Source organism: Nannospalax galili, unplaced genomic scaffold, assembly GCF_000622305.1.
Source record: "Nannospalax galili isolate Female #2095 unplaced genomic scaffold, S.galili_v1.0 scaffold132, whole genome shotgun sequence".
Lineage (NCBI taxonomy): Eukaryota > Metazoa > Chordata > Mammalia > Rodentia > Spalacidae > Nannospalax > Nannospalax galili.
In genome coordinates this window covers 2,378,703-2,394,484 of record NW_008332644.1, presented here as the reverse complement: position 1 = coordinate 2,394,484, position 15,782 = coordinate 2,378,703, and the positions used below count along the sequence as shown (strand labels likewise).

Genomic DNA, 15,782 nt, shown 5'->3' with positions numbered 1-15,782 from the left:
TATCTTGTCATAGTGGAAGGAAGAACAAACACTCCCCGTGGGAATAAATAAGTAAAGGAATTTATGACCACAAAGCCAGCTTTATAGAAGATACTTGAAAGGACCTTTGAGCTGAAGAAAAAAATACATCCATCTATGAGGCCACAGAAAAGAACAAATGACCCTAGAATTATAGTTAAGAAAGGAAGAGGAAAAAACCCAAATACTGCAAAATCAACAAAATGACAGCAATCAATGTACACTTTTCAATAGTAACTCTATTAATGGTCTCAATTCCCCAAAGAAAAGGTAGAGATTAGGCCGGGTGTGGTGGCACAGCCTTTAAACCCAGCATTTGGGGAGGCAGAGACAGGCAGATCTCTGTGAGATCAAGGCCAGCCTAGTCTACATAGTGAGTTCCAGGCCAGCTGGGGCTTCAGGGAGACCCTGTCTCAAAAAGAGCAAAAACAAAACAAACAAACAAAACCCTCCAAAACAATAACAACAAAACATTAGCTTAAAGTGAAAGGATAGAAAAAAGTATTAGTTCTGATACCTGAAAAAATAGACTTCACACTAACACTACTAAAAAAAAGATGAAGATCACTTCACACTGATTAAGGGAACAATCCATCCAGAGGACATCAAGATTCTAACATATATTCCCCAACCACAGCCATCCTCAATTTCATAAATACCACTAGATACATATTCATAGACTAATCCCAGCACAGCAGAAGTGGGCAACTTCAGTACCGTATTCTCACCAATTGACAGGTCATTCCAACAGAAAATATATGGAGAAATGTTGGAATTAAATGACATCAGAGATCAAATGAACTTAACAGACATGGTTTATAAACCTTTGTTTCTAACTGATCACAATAGAGTAAGACAGTGGCTTAGAGCACTTGGTGCTGTTAGAGAGGACTGGTTTCAGTTCCCAGCACCCACAGGGCTGCTCACAGTCATTTACAGCTCCAGTTCCAGGGGACCTGATGCCCATTCTGACCTCTACAGGAGCAGCCATATGGTGCAGATGAATACATGCAGGTGTAAGAGTACACCCTCTTGACCATAGCTACACCATGTTAAAGTTTAGGCTGACTGGTTTCTGAAATTATCAGGCACATGGCCCAGGGTATGGAAATGCCAGCTGGCCCCTGGTTGTCTTGGGAACAGGTCAGAGTATCCTAGAGTGCTCCTGCTAACTGCTGATTTATGGCTTCTGTAGGTTATGCTTGGCTTGCTTCTGCAAAATAGTAATTGTTGCTAACAGACCCGTTTCTGGTTGGAAGACTTAGGGAAAATTTATTTCTAGGATACAATTGCTATAAACAACCCCCTCCCCCAGAGGGAACTTTGTGACCAGAAAAGGCAAGATAAATCATGATTGATAATATCTGTTCATGAATGAGGAGGAAGGCATGCAGATGTACTATGGTTCGGGTGGGGGATTTGGATGAAAAATTGTATTTTCTTATGTATTTCTTTGATAATGTTTGCTCAAGCTTAATGCTCAGTGATTAGCTTCTGTATTCTGCTTGCTTGCCTAGCAACATTATCAATATTAAAAAAGCCAGAGTGCTTAGGCTCAGTGCTACCCTCGAACCCTTTAGGAAAGAGTGTAGCCTGGCTGTAATAAATCTACCTTTCCTTCTCTAGACTCACCTGTCTGTCTGTCTGTTTGGGGCATTTGCGGATCACAGACTACAACACAGGCAAAACATAACAAATGCTGGAAAGTGGAGCATGTGTTCTGTTGGTAGGAGTGCAAACTGGTGCAGTCACTATGCAAATCAGGTTGGGGTTCCTCGAAAAGCCCAAACTAGAAGTCCCACACGACCCAGCTACTTATACGCCACACCTGGGCATAAAACCAAAGTACTCCATATCCCACTACAGAGGTACTTGAACATCCATGTTCATTGCTACTTGATTCACTATAGCTAAGAAAGGGAATTGAAGAATGGATAATGAAAATTTAGGACATACACACAACGGAATCATATACACAATGGAACTTCAGCTGTAAAAATGAAATTATGAAATTCATAGGAAAATGGAGGGAACTGGAAAATATTATTCTTTAAGTGAGGTGACCCAAGTCCACAAGACAAACACCACATGTTCTCTAGCATGTGCAGATCCTAGCTTCAAATCCTTACATTTTTGTGTTTAATTTAGCGTGTCTGCCACAGTCAGGAAACCAGAAAGAGGCCATGAGAGGGAGGAAAAGAACAGAAGAGGAGAGCAGAACATAGGTGATAAGAAAGTAGAGGGAGAGCGGTGCTGAGGAAAAGGTTCAAGCAGGAACGGACGAGGAGACTTGCTGCTCTTGCAGGGGACCCAGGTTCAATTCCTGGCACCCACATTGGGCAATTCCGACCACTCCTAACTCCAGCTCCAGGGGATCTGTTGCCCGCTTTTGGCACTACACTCTTGTGCACAAACCCATATATGACACACAGAAATTATAAATAAATCTTCAGCCAGGCGTGGTGTTCCACGCCTTTAATCCCAGAAGTCAGGGGGCAGAGGCAGGCGCATCTCTGTGAGTTCAAGGTCAGCCTGGTCTACATAGCAAGTTCCAGACCAGCTGGGGCTACAGGAAGACCCCGTCTCAAAAAGACAAAAAAAATTTTTTTTAAACAAGGAAAAAGCGGGGCTGGAGAGATGGCTCAGTAGTTAAGAGCACTGACTGCTCTTGCAGAGGACCCGGGTTCGATTCCCAGCACCCACATGGCAGCTATGAACCGTCCTTAACTCCAATTCCAGGGGAATCCAAAGCCCTCTTCTGACCTCCGTGGCACTGCACGACACCAGTGCACTCACATGCATTCAGGCAATACACTCATACACATAAAATAAAAATAATAAATAAAAAAAATAAGGAAAAAACAAAAGGAGTTTGAATGAAGGTACCTTCCAAGAGTGAATAATGCCCCCAGAAGCCATAGATTATTAATGAAAACCCTAGTTGCCAGGCATGGTATACATCCGTATGGATTGTTGATCAGTGAGGTCCTAGAAGCCCATAAAGCAATATAGGCCACCATCATTAACGTGCCCACCAGAACTAGTTGGTTAGATCCTATTAGTAGAAGACACTGCACAGGTTGGCTGCAGGAGGGAAAAAAAAAATCAATCTGGAACTGACTGGGAAACTTCCTCCCTACTGGCTAGTTTTCATATCGTTAAAGGTGTTATGCAGGTCACTGGGGGGAGAAAAGACATCAGTGGTCTTACCTGTCACTGGAGCTTGCATGGTACAATACTGACCTGCCAGGCAAGATGTGCCCACTGGTGCAATAGTGGCAGGACTCATGAAGTAACTATTTCTGATCAGATTTTAAATGCACTCCAAGGAGAAAATTTATGCCTGGTATTGTAAACCTGGTCAAAAGCCTATGACTGGGGCAAGGAACCTACCACTGTTGTTTTGTTAAGTAGACATGTTGTCAGATTGCCTTCTAAATATTTATATTTATACTCATAGATGGATGCTGCTCTCAGCCTTGGTCAGAGAAGCTCTTTTTTTTTTTTTTCAGCAGGCAGCATTTAATGTAGAGACTCGTAATTGGTCAAAGTATATGGAAAAAGTGACTGTTGAGTGCTCAGCCCCAAATGGAGAATCTCTATCATCTCCCCTTCCCAAAGCCCAGGCAATATTGTGGAAGAGGGGGTGGAAAGAATGGCGGAGAGGAGTGCGGTGGGAAATCGCTGGACGTGGCATGGTTGTAGAACCCATGGACTCACATCAGCTGTGGTCACCTACACAAGACCGGCCAAAGATCAAGCCCACTAACATTTCAGCAGGGATAGGGGAGGGCTCAGAAGGCCTCACATCTCCTTGAACTACTGGGCACTTAGGGCTGCTGGGAGAGGAGTATTTTTCTTCTGTTGCCACTGGTAAGTTGATTTGTGAAGAAGGGGTCCAGAGGGATTTGGAAGGGATGGGAGAGAGTAATGGAGGATCAACATGCTCGAAATACTTTATATACATATACGAAATTGTCTAAGAACAAATAAAAATGTTTATTTCAAAAAGTAGTTATGAGGGTGGAGAGTTGGCTCAACAGTTAAGAACACTGGCTGCTCTTGCACAGGAACCAGGTTCGGTTCCCAGCACCCACATGGTGGCCAATAACTGTCTCTTGTAATTCCAGTTCCAGGGGATCCAACACCCTCTTCTGGCCTCTTCTGTGGGCAGGGCATGCATGTGGTACAGTTATATACATGCAGGCAAAACACTTAAATAAAACAGAGGATATATTATATATGCATAATTGACTCAACACGTTTTTTAAATTTTTATTATCATTTATTTATTTAATGTGTATGCATGCATTGCCTGCAGTGATGTAAGTGGAGCCATGTCATGCAGTGCTCATGGAGGTTAGACAAGGGTTTCAGATCCCTTGGAATTGGAGTTACAGACAGTTGTTAGCCTCCTTGAAGGTGCTGGGATTCAAACCTGGGTCTTCTTCAAGAACAGCCAGTGCTCTTAATCACTTAGCTACCTTGCCAGCCCCTGGGATTTTTACAATACATGTGAACACCTGTAGAAAAATGAAGACTAGGGGCTGGAGAGATGGCTCAGTGGTTAAGAGCACTAGTTGCTCTTTCAGAGAACCTGGATTTGATTCCCAGCACCCACATGGTGGCAAACAACCATCCTAACTCCAGTTCCAGGGGATCCAATACCCTCTTCTGACCTCCATGGGCATTCCAGGACATAGGTGCACTTACTTATGCAGGTATTGCCCAAAAAAAAAAAAAAAGAAAAATGAGCTCAGAACTAGACTACACCGCCTCCTCAGCCCTGTGGGACAGCACACTCCACTGTCACCCACCCACTCAGAACTAAACAGACATACCCTAACCTTCCCAAACCTACCTAGACTGACCAAAGAGCTTTACTTTCAGATTTATTCATAGATACACTACTTAGAACTCGGTACTTAATATAATAGGCCTTTACTGGATGAGGGGACTGTCTTTAAAAAGCGAGTATAGGGGGCTGGAGAGATAGCTCAGCGGTTAAGAACACTTGCTGGTCCTGCAGAGGACCTGAGCTCAATTCCCAGCACTCACATGGCAGCTAAACAACCATCCTAACTCCAGTTCCAGGGGATTCAATGCCCTCTTCTGACCTCCACAGGCATTACATGACACAGATGCACTTACATACATGCAAGCAATAAAATAAAAATAATAAAATATTAAAAAAAGAAAAATGAAGACAAACAAGTGGCAGAAATCTAGTGGATTATATGTTAGACTGAACAAAGAGAGGCAAGTGTATGAAAGTAAAATAAATGGAAAGACTCAAGGAAATAAAAGCTACTTTAACAAGGTCTTCGTAGAACACTCCCTGGCTCTGCAGATAAGAATGCTCTTCCCCCTCTGTTGTGGTGTTCAGAGGGTGTCCTTCACATGGGAACTTAATCTCCTGCTTGCTCAAAGAAAACAAATCAGAATGCCCTTTCTTGTCTCTGTTGCTTTCCCAGGACGTTTACATTCAAACAATCCTAATGTCAGAATAGAATATTTTGGAGTGTCATATTCTACCACCCTTCATACACATAAAATTTATACTTTATTTTAATCATGTACATTCAAGCATGTGTAATAATCTCTATCTCCATTTCCAGAGCATTTTCTTCTTCCCACACTGAAACTATTTTTCAAAGATTTATTAATTTTTATTTATGTGTATGAGTGTTTTGCCTGCATGTATGTAAATGTACCACATGTTCAGTTGCCCACAGAGGCCAGAAGGGGGTGTCAGAACCCCTGGACCTGATTGTTAGTTGCCACATGGGTACTGAGAACTGCACTCAGGTACTCTTCAGCATCACTCTTCATCACTGACATCTCTCTAGCCCTTCTCTGTCTTTTAAATGAGAACTCTCCATTCTCTATCCCGTCAGTCCTTGGCAACCGCCACTCTAATTTATGTCACTCTATTAATTATTTTTCCTGTTGCTGTGATTAAAAAATAAAACCCTTAAAAGTAAAAGGAGGGCTGGGTGTGGTAGCACACACCTTTAATCTCAGCACTCAGGAGGCAGAGGCCAGCTGGGGCTACAAACAAAACAAAACGGAAAATAAAGCAAAAGGGGAAAAGGGTTGATTTTGGTTCACAGCTCAAAGGGACAGTCCATATGATAGGGAAGTCCTGGTGGCAGGAGCATGGGGCAGCTGGTCATATTGCATCCACAGTCAGGAAGCAGAAAGAGATGAACACTGATACCCAGCTAGTTTTCTCCTTTTTACGTAGTGTAGAGCCCAGGCCCACTTTTGGCGTGGGTCTTCCCACCTCAATTATCCTGATCAAGACAGTCTCTCATAGGTCTATCTAGAGGTTAAAAGAATCTAGATAATCCCTCACAGGTGTTCCCAGAGTCTTGTCTCTCAGGTGAGGCTAGATCCTGTCAAGTTGACTACCACAATTAACCATCACAAGTCTACTGCTTCTTGTCACCCAAACACATCACTTTTAAGTCATAACATTTTACCTTTCAGCCCTATAGGCTCAGGGCCATTTTATAATGTAAAAATACATTCAGTCCAACTTCAAAACTCCCCATAGTCTTTAAAAATTCCAGTACTGTTTAAAGTTCAAAGTCCAAGTCTCATATGAGACACCAAGCAGTCTCTTAACTGTGAGCTCCTATAAAACCAAAACCAAGTTACATGATTCTAACATACCAACACAAACATGCCCATTCCCAAATGGAAGAATGGCGGTATAGCAGGGAATTACTGGGTCAACACAAGACTGAAACTTGGCAGGGCAAACACCAAATACTGCAGTTCCATAGCTGGCATTTGGGTTCCATGGTAGATTTTTTTGAGCTCCAAAAGGTTTGGGTAGCCTCACCAATTCAGCTCTGCCACCTCAACACACACAGCCTCTCACTTAGGCCAGCACCACTCCAAGCCTCAGCTTTACTTGGTAAATGTACTGTGGTCCTGGAATCTCCAACACCCTGCAGTCTTCACTGCAACTTTGATTTCACCTTCATAGCTTCATGCAGTGGCCTCTCAGGGTCTCCTTCCAGATATTCTGACCTTGCCATACATTGTCTCACTTCAGCTGCTCTCTGAAGCCGTGAGGCAAAGGTCCATGACCCCCTTAATCACGAACCTTCTTTTTTTTTTTTTTTTTTTTTGAGGAATCAACATGTTGAAGAAAAACTTTAATTGCCATTGCATAAAAAACCTGTATGAAGTAAAAATTTGATTTTATTAACATTAGTAGAGAATACATTCTAGAAAGTGGAGGTAACTGGACATAAAATTCTGGCAGCAATTTAATAGAACAGTCCCAGATGGTTAGCTGAGGCCAACATCTAATGAGGACAAAATCTTTGTTTGTGGGGAATTTTGGATGATACTTGCAGAAATATTATACTGTGCATAAACCAAATTGAACTGTTTTCACAAGAGTTATAAAGTTTCATGTAGGAAAAGTTTTTTCTACATGCACTTCAATTTCACAGCAAGAGTGGAAAAGAATAAACATAGAAGAGAGCATTCATGCAAGATATCTAACTCCTTGATATAATAGTGCATACATTTCAAAATGATTACACTATCATTACACCTAGGGGGTTCTACAACTACAAGGTGGTGGTCATGGAAAGCATGGCCCCCAGTATCAACATCTAGAAAGCAGCCACCACCACCACCTTCTATGAGTCTTCTCTTTTTGTGTTTTTTTCTTCTTCATTTTTCTTAATCAACTCTGCTGTTGTTGCTGCTTCTTAGCAAAACTGGTAAAAACAAAATTATAATCATTGAACATAGCGCTCTGGCAATCAAGATGTTTAAAACCTTCAGTGTTCTGGGGTGAAAAAAGCACTGTGTGATGCTTAGAGCTCTGATTAACAAGGTGGTCACAAATTTTCCTGGCTTGAAGACTTCCACAACTTTCCTGATCAGGTCATCATAGGAGGTCTGACTTAGGTTTGTTTCAAAGCTAACATAAGAAAATTCTGGTTCTGGAGTGATGTGAATAGTCCAGTAAGTTCCATCCAATTTCATTCCATTCATCAAGTAGCCACAAGGATTGAACAGTGTGGCATCAATGACAGAACCTGGTCTCAGGTCACAAATTCCACTGTCGCCAGTGACATCCTTTGCAGTAACACCATCTTTCATGTAGAACTGGTCCATAACTGCTGGGTCAAGCTCACATCAGAATTTCCAGGGTTTGATCTGGCTGATGATTCCTCGGCTCTCTGGGGAATCCAAAGTATACAAGTACCAACAGTCAAAATTCATACATCCCATACAATATGCTGCTCCATTTGGGAAAACTGCATTAAGAAACTCTATTTCTTCCTGGAAATTCTGGTGCGGGTACCCTTGGTGAGAAATCTTCATGAAATTCTTAAGAGAATAAAAGAAGATTTGAATTGAGTCAAACCCACTGTAATCCCTAGCAAGCTTCAACAGGGGAACCAGTGCTTTCAGTAAGAGGGTGGTACCACATGTCTTCACATTGAAACGTCTCCTGGAGACAAACATGCTACACTCACTGAGTACATAAGCTTCCTGCTTGTCAGTTTTTGTCACACTTATTATTGAACATTGCACATTCTTCAAAAGGACATCCCACTCAGATCTCGGGATGGTGCAAAGATCCCCAGATCCCTGGCTTACAACAGCCTGCTGCCTGGAGAACCAAACCTCCAGCAGCTTCTCCGTCCCTTCGAAAACTTGTGCAGCTTCCAGCACCGTGAGACTAGCGAACAACCAACAACCACAGAAAAGCAACTAAATCTCTTCTCCCTCCGCTCCCACCTCCGCTGAGGATTGTTCCAGCTGTGTTACTACAGCTCAGGTTCCTTTTTTTTTTTTGCTATAATTTTATATTAACTTAAAAAAAAAAGGACTAATAAAATTTTCCCGGCTATTTTTGTGAGTGAAAGTTGAACGTGAGTCTGTTGGAAATAGAGGCAGATACAGTTCAGTCTCTTGTAGTCCTCTGCTTTCTTGGTAGAGAGATTTGAGAGAGCGCTAGCTAATGCCATTGACCATACTGCATAAGCCAATCACAAATCTTTTTATGCCTACAAAGCCTTTACCATCTGGACAATGCTGCCAAGTTCTGCCACCAGCTTGAGATGTAGCTTGACCCCCTTGATCATAGCTTTATCTTCTATGTGCTGAACCTGGGGAAACATTTTCCTAGACAGTTGCTTTCAAGAAGCAGGGAGTCCCTTCGGCTGCATTCTCATTTCAGACACCTTCCTTTCAAGTAAGTTTGCATTTTCACAAATTGGAGCCTTTGAAGGGTGTGTCTTGCTCTTAGAACACATTTTCCAGTGCAGAGTAGGAGGCTTCTTTTTCTGACAATTATAGCCTCTTTCTTAGCACACACCTTGGCTACAAAATTCAACTTGCTCAGGGTTTTTCCTCCTTAACAAACTGCATTTTTTTTGTCTTTCTGCCCAACATTTTATTCTTTTTCACTGTAAACAGTAGTCATGTCACAGACTGAATGCTTTCCTCTGTTGAAATTTCTTGTCAAACAAATTTTCTTTAAATTCAACTTCACACAAGCTCACAGGACATGGACAGAATGGAGCAACATTCTTGGCCAAAATATCACAGAGTCTCTAGCTCAGTCCTTATAGAGTCCTTGTTCTCTCTAACCTTCTGAGCCCTGCCTTCACTATCTGCATTTCTCTCTGCTGTCCTGTCTTCCAAGCTCCAAACAGAATAACCCATTAAGCCCTGTTCCCAGCAAGAGCTTTTCTAGCCCAGAGTACCAAACTCTTCCAACCACAAAACAGTTTGAAAATCCCAAGAACCACATGGTCAGGGTTATCAGAGCAGCAGCCCCATGCTCTGTACTAACTTTCTTAGTTACTGTGGTGGATAGCTTTAATGTCAACTTGAGACACCTGGGTTGAGGGAGCCTCAATTGGGGTATTGTGAGGCATCTTCTTGATTGTTCTGTGATGTGGGAGGATCCAGCCCACTGTGGGTGGTGCCACCCCTGGGCAGTTGGGCCTGTGTTGCATAAGAAAGCAGGCTGAGCAGGGGCCAGGGGAGCAAGCCAGTAAGCAGCATTCCTCCATGGCCTGTGCTCCAGCTCCGGCCTCCAGGTTCCTACCCTGAGTTCCTGCCTTGGGCTCCCTGATGAACTGTGACCTGGGAGATGTAAGACAAATAAACCCTTTCCTCCCCAGGTTGGTATTGATCAGAGTGTTTTGTAACAGCAATGGAGAAACAAACTAGGACAGTTATTTTCCCTGTTACTGGGATAAAATACTTCAACAAAAGCAACTTAAGGAAGAAAGGAACAGTAGTCTATCATGGTGGGCAAGTTCTGGTGGTAGGAGCTTGAGGCAGCTGCTCACATTGCACAGTAAGGAAAGCTTCCCTTTCCCTTTTCTCTTTCTTCTTTCTTCTTTCTTTTCTTTCTTCCTATAGCCTCAGCTGGCCTGGAACTTGAAATGTAGACCAGGCTAGCCTGGAACTCACAGAGATCTATCTGCCTTTTCCTCGAGACTGCTGGGATTAAAGGCATGCACCACCACACCCGGCCTTTCTTTTTTTAAAAATACTTTTTATTGGGTCTCCAGAGATGGCTCAGTGGTTAAGAGCACTGGCTGCTCTTGCAGAGGACATGGGTTCGATTCCCAGCACCCAGATAGCAGCTAACAACTGTCTGTAACTCAAGGGGATCCAAAGCCTTCTTCTGACCTCCTTGGGCACTGCACAACATGGGTGCACTTACACACATGCAGTAAATACACTCATACACATAAATAATAAAAATATCAAAGTTAAATATTTATTATTTTAAAATTTTATGTGTGAGTGTATTGCTTGCTTGTATGTAAGTGCATCCGTGTCGTGCATTGCCCGAGGAGGTCAGAAGAAGGTGTCAGATCCCCTGGAACTGGAGTTAAAGACAGTTGTTAGCTGCCATGTGGGTGTTGGGAATCGAACCTTGGTCCTCTGCAAGAGCAGCCAGTGCTCTCAACCACTGAGCCATCTCTCCAGCCCCCTTCTTTTTTTTTTGAGGCTCATACTGTAGCGCACCTTGCCTATAATTCATTAGTACCTTGAATTTGTGACAGTCCCCTTGCCTCAGCATCCTGAGTGCTGGGTTTACAGGTGAAACATCATTTACATCTTGGAAAAGCTTTTCTAGAACGACCTATTCTTCACTTTCAGCACCCTGTATCACGTTGTTGGTCTGCTTGGATCTTTCCTTACAGAACTTTCTTTTCTGTAAGATTTTTCTGTCTAATTCCTAGGGTGCTAAATATTTGTTGAATTAATGTTATATTTTTTTGAGACAGGGTCTCCTTGTAGCCTCAGCTAACCCAGAACTCACTATGTAGACTAGGCTGGCTTCTGTCTCACAGAGATTCACCTGCCTCTGCCTCCTGAGTACTAGGATTAAAGGTGTGCACCACCACACCTGGAACTATAATGTTAATTCTGAGAATTTTTTAATGTATATGAGTGTTTTCCCTGAATGTATATATGTGCACTGTGTGTATGCAATGCCCATGGAGGCCAGAAGAGAGTTCAGATCCCCTGCAACTGAAGTTATGGACAGTTGTTAGCCACCATGTGGGTGCTGAGAACCAAGCCTGAATCCTCTGCAAGGGGCATTGTGGTGGTTTGATGAGCGTGTCCCCTATAGGCTCCAAGTATTTGAGAGTTTTGTCCCCAGTTGTTACTGCTGTTTGGGGAGGTCTTATAAGGTGTGGCCATGCTGGAGGAAGCATGTCATTAAGCCCTGCCAGATCTCCAGTTGCTCCTTCTTGCTTCCTGTGCCTGCTTGAAGCTTAGTGTCCACTCCTCCTCCAGCCACCTCTGTTGCCATGCCTCCCCACCATGATGGACTCTTGCCCCTTTGGAACCCTAAACTAAATAAACTCTTCCTTTTATAAGTTCTCTTGGCCATGGTGTTTCTGTCATAGCAACAGAAAAGTAACTAATACAGGCAGTCAGTGTTCTTAACTGCTGAGCCATCTCTCCAGTTCCATTTTTTAAAAAAGTATTTTATTATTTTTATTTTATATGTATGCATGTATTGCCTGCATGTAGGTAAGTGCACCCATGTCATGCAGTGCCCGAGGAAGACAGAAGAGGCTGTCGGATCCCCTGGAACAGGAGTTAGTTGCCATGTGGGTTCTGGGATTTGAACGCCGGTCTTCTGGAAGAACAGTCAGTGTTCTTAACTGCTGAGCCATCTCTCCAGCCCTCTGGCTCCATTTTTAAAAACTTTTTATCTTGAGCCAGGCATGGTGGTGCATGCCTTTAATCCCAGCACTCAGGAGGCAGAGGCAGGTGGATCTCTGTGAGTTCAAGGACAACTGGTCTACATAGTGAGTTCCAGGATAGCTGGGGCTACAGAGAGACCCTGTCTCAAAAAGAATTATGGATGGTTGTTAGCTGCCATGTGGGTGCTGGGAACTGAACTCAGGTCCTCTGCAAGAGCAGCCAGTACTCTTAACCACTGAGCCATCTGTCCAGCCCCACAAAGTGACCTGGTTTTGCTTTTTTGAGACAGGATCTCTTTGTAGCCCCAGCTGGCCTGGAACTCACTATGTAGACTAGGCTGGCTTTGATCTCAAAGAGCTCCATCTGCCTCTGCTTCCTTAGTGCTGATATTAAAGGTATGTACTATGACGCCTGGCTTAAGAAGGTCCTTTACATGGACCCTCAATCTCCTTGTTCAAAGGAGCACTGACCAGTCAGTCTTCTACACTGGTCTTTTTCTCTCCCATTATTCCTTCCTCTCTGAGTTTTCTTTGAGATTTTTGTTTGCTTGATTTTATGTTTTGTTTTGTCTTGTATGTTTTGTCTCTGCCTCCGGAATAGTGGGATTAAAGGCATGCACCAACTGGCTTGGCTCTGAGGCTTGTTTCATTTTGGTTTTTTTGAGAAAGCATCTCCCAGGAGCCCCAGTTGGCCTGGAACTCAGTATGTAGACCAGGCTAGCCTTGAACTCACAGAGATCCTGCCTCTGCCTCCCGAGTGCTGGGATCAAAGGTATGTGCTACCATGCTGGTGGTGGTTTTTTAGGGACGAGAACCTTAAGACCGGGATGGTAAACAAGTAAAAATATTTGAAAGTGAATGTTCAATCTGTTCTTTTCCAAGTTAACAATATACAAAAGACTGGCTTCTCTGCAACCCAAGAACCGTCAACCCATCCTGCCAGCTTGGTGTTTCAAATGTTAAGAAGGAATGCTTTAAATATTAACAGATCCCTTTGGTCTTATCCAATGCCCACTCCTGTAGCCTGTACTAGAGCTTAGAAATACTAAGTCTTGCAGTTACAAGTGGCCGGAGTTAGTTGTAGGCACTAAGCCAAATTTGAAAATCTGCTGAGTTTCTTCTCAGAAAACTTTCACTTGCCTGAAAAATATTTTTTCCTCAGTCTGCCTTGAATAAGGGCACAAATGGTAAAACAGCTGCAGCTATCTTGCAACCACCAGAGAAATGTCAAGAGAATCACATAAATACACGCCCTGCTGTTTGTCAGCTGTTGTGTCATTAAAGGTCCTGCCTACCTGCATTAGTTGTGTGGCCCAGTGCACCCTTAAGTGTTTTGGCTGTGGTAATGGAATCCTGTTTTATTGTCCTAAGTACATTTTTAACTGCAGACACTAAGAATGACACCTTTTCAGTCACTCTTTTCCTCCTCACGTTTTAAAAATTTATTGACAATTTCATACATGAGTATATTTTTATCACATCCAATCCCCACTCCCTCTCCTCTAACGCCCCACAGAGTCCTTCACATTTTCCCCTTCCAACTTCATGTACTTGTCTAAGCCCACTGAGTCTGGAGTGCTGTCAGTTCTCATGTGGGTATAGGGCCCTCCACCACAGGACAGGCTGCATCCCAAACAAACTCCCCTCCCCCATCATCCTCAGAATTATGTATTCCTTCTAGTTAGTAATATTACCGTCTTATCACCCAAAATGGGCAGCTTAGTTGCCTTTGGCTATCTTCCTAAACTCTTGGTAACCGAGACTCAGTGCAGTTAGTTTTCAAGCTCATCTGCTCATCATTCTCACTGCCTTTAGTTTGGACTCTTTCCAACTACTGCCTGGACTATTGTAGCAGCCTCCTGTCTAGTCTCGTTGCTTCCAGCCCAGTACCTTTGGTGCCACATGACCATGATAGGGATTTGTTCTTGTTACCAGGTCCCACATCCAGCCTGGCATACAGTAGATGCTTGGGTGTTCAATGATTTTCTAAAAAATTACTGGCTGGGCTGTGGTGGCACACCTCTTTCATCCTAGTACCTGGGAGGCAAGTCTCTGTGAAATGGAGGCCAGCCTGGTCTGCATAGTCAATTTTAGGATGTGGCTGTGGCTACAGGGAGACCCTGATTCAAAAAACAAAAACTTACTGCGTTTCAGCTAGCATGGTAGCACATACCCGAAAACCTGCATTAAAAAACAGAGGCAGGAAGATTCCTGGGAGCTCGAGGCCAGTCTCAGGTACAAGGCAAGATCCCGTCTCACAAAACTGCTGGGTGTCGGACCCGGTACATTTGAAGTTTTTATCACCCTCAGTCCCAACGACTAAATCTTTTATATGTCTTCTTTATTGTTTATCAAATTACTCAAACATTTAGTCAGAAAAGACACAGCAATAGCATACTGGGAACCGGAAGGTTTAATGGCATTTAATCTACTGTGAAACAACGTTAGGGGGCGTCTCACTTAACACATTTTGAAGCACATTCAGTTGGTCTAGCCTAATCTAGAAGAGGCCCCTTTTCAGTGAGGCACTCGCTCCCCTTCTCTTTCCCCCTTCACTGTTCAGGATTGATTGAACGGTGGGCCTCATTCGCCTGGGCAGCTCTACCATTGGGCTATGGCCCCAGCGTGCACGCTTTGACCTTTGTTGTACGTTGTATTGGCCTCAACCTCACTTTTAAGCCCAGGGGGGGCGCCTTGAACGCCTCATCGCCGGCCTCCAGCCTCAGGAGAGCGCAGGGATTAGAGGAGTTTGCCACCTCGCCTCGCTAATGTCTTTGTCTGGTCATCCCTGTTCTCCAGATTGTGCTGGTTCAAAAGCGGAAGTTAGGGAAATGGACGGTCTGTGTGGGCAGCCGTGAACGCTTTTGCAACCCATGACAAATATCCCCAAGCAAATGCCAAAGTAAATCCATAGCGTTTTGCTTGCAAACCAGCTACAGCAAATTACAAACCGCAAGACTACGGGCACCTGCCACTCCAAGGCCCTTGGTCAAAGGAGGCCGCTGCACTGCGGGCTGCAGCACTCTTCGCCCGGGGTCCCCAACTCCACCTCCGGGCCCCCACTGCCGGACTCAGCAGTCTTCAGGGGTCACTTGGGAGGGCTAGCCTGCTGCATCCCCAATGGACACTTGGAGGGCTAGCCGGGGACTGCGCTGAGCCCTCCGCCCGGAGGTATGAAGTTGCACTACCGACAGACGGCGGCTGGTCCCCGGCTCCGCGCACGCGCCCTCGCGGAGCCGCCTCCGCCCTTCCTGCTCGCCCGGTCCCTCTCCGCGCTTGCGCCGCTCCGATTGTTTTGGCTTTCCGGAGGGATCCGGCCAAGGAAAGGGCGGGGTTAGCCAGATGAGGACGGCCGCGGGCACCCGGGAGACTCAGAGTGGCGGTGCGGGCCGGGCTGGACCCTGAGCACGGTCGGAGCAGCCGGAGCTGGACCCTGAGCGCGGTCCGAGTAGCCGGAGGTAGACCCTGAGCCGGGTGGAATAGCCGGAGCTGGACTCTGAATACCGCCGGAGCAGCCCGAGCTGCACTCTGAAGAGG

The 15,782-nt window shown here is 44.5% G+C and overlaps 1 pseudogene; it reads right to left on the bottom strand.

The window, feature by feature from the left end:
* Window positions 1–7,729: 7,729 nt before the first annotated feature.
* Window positions 7,730–9,179, bottom strand: LOC103729488 (annotated as a pseudogene).
* Between the last annotated feature and the right edge of the window lie 6,603 nt (window positions 9,180–15,782).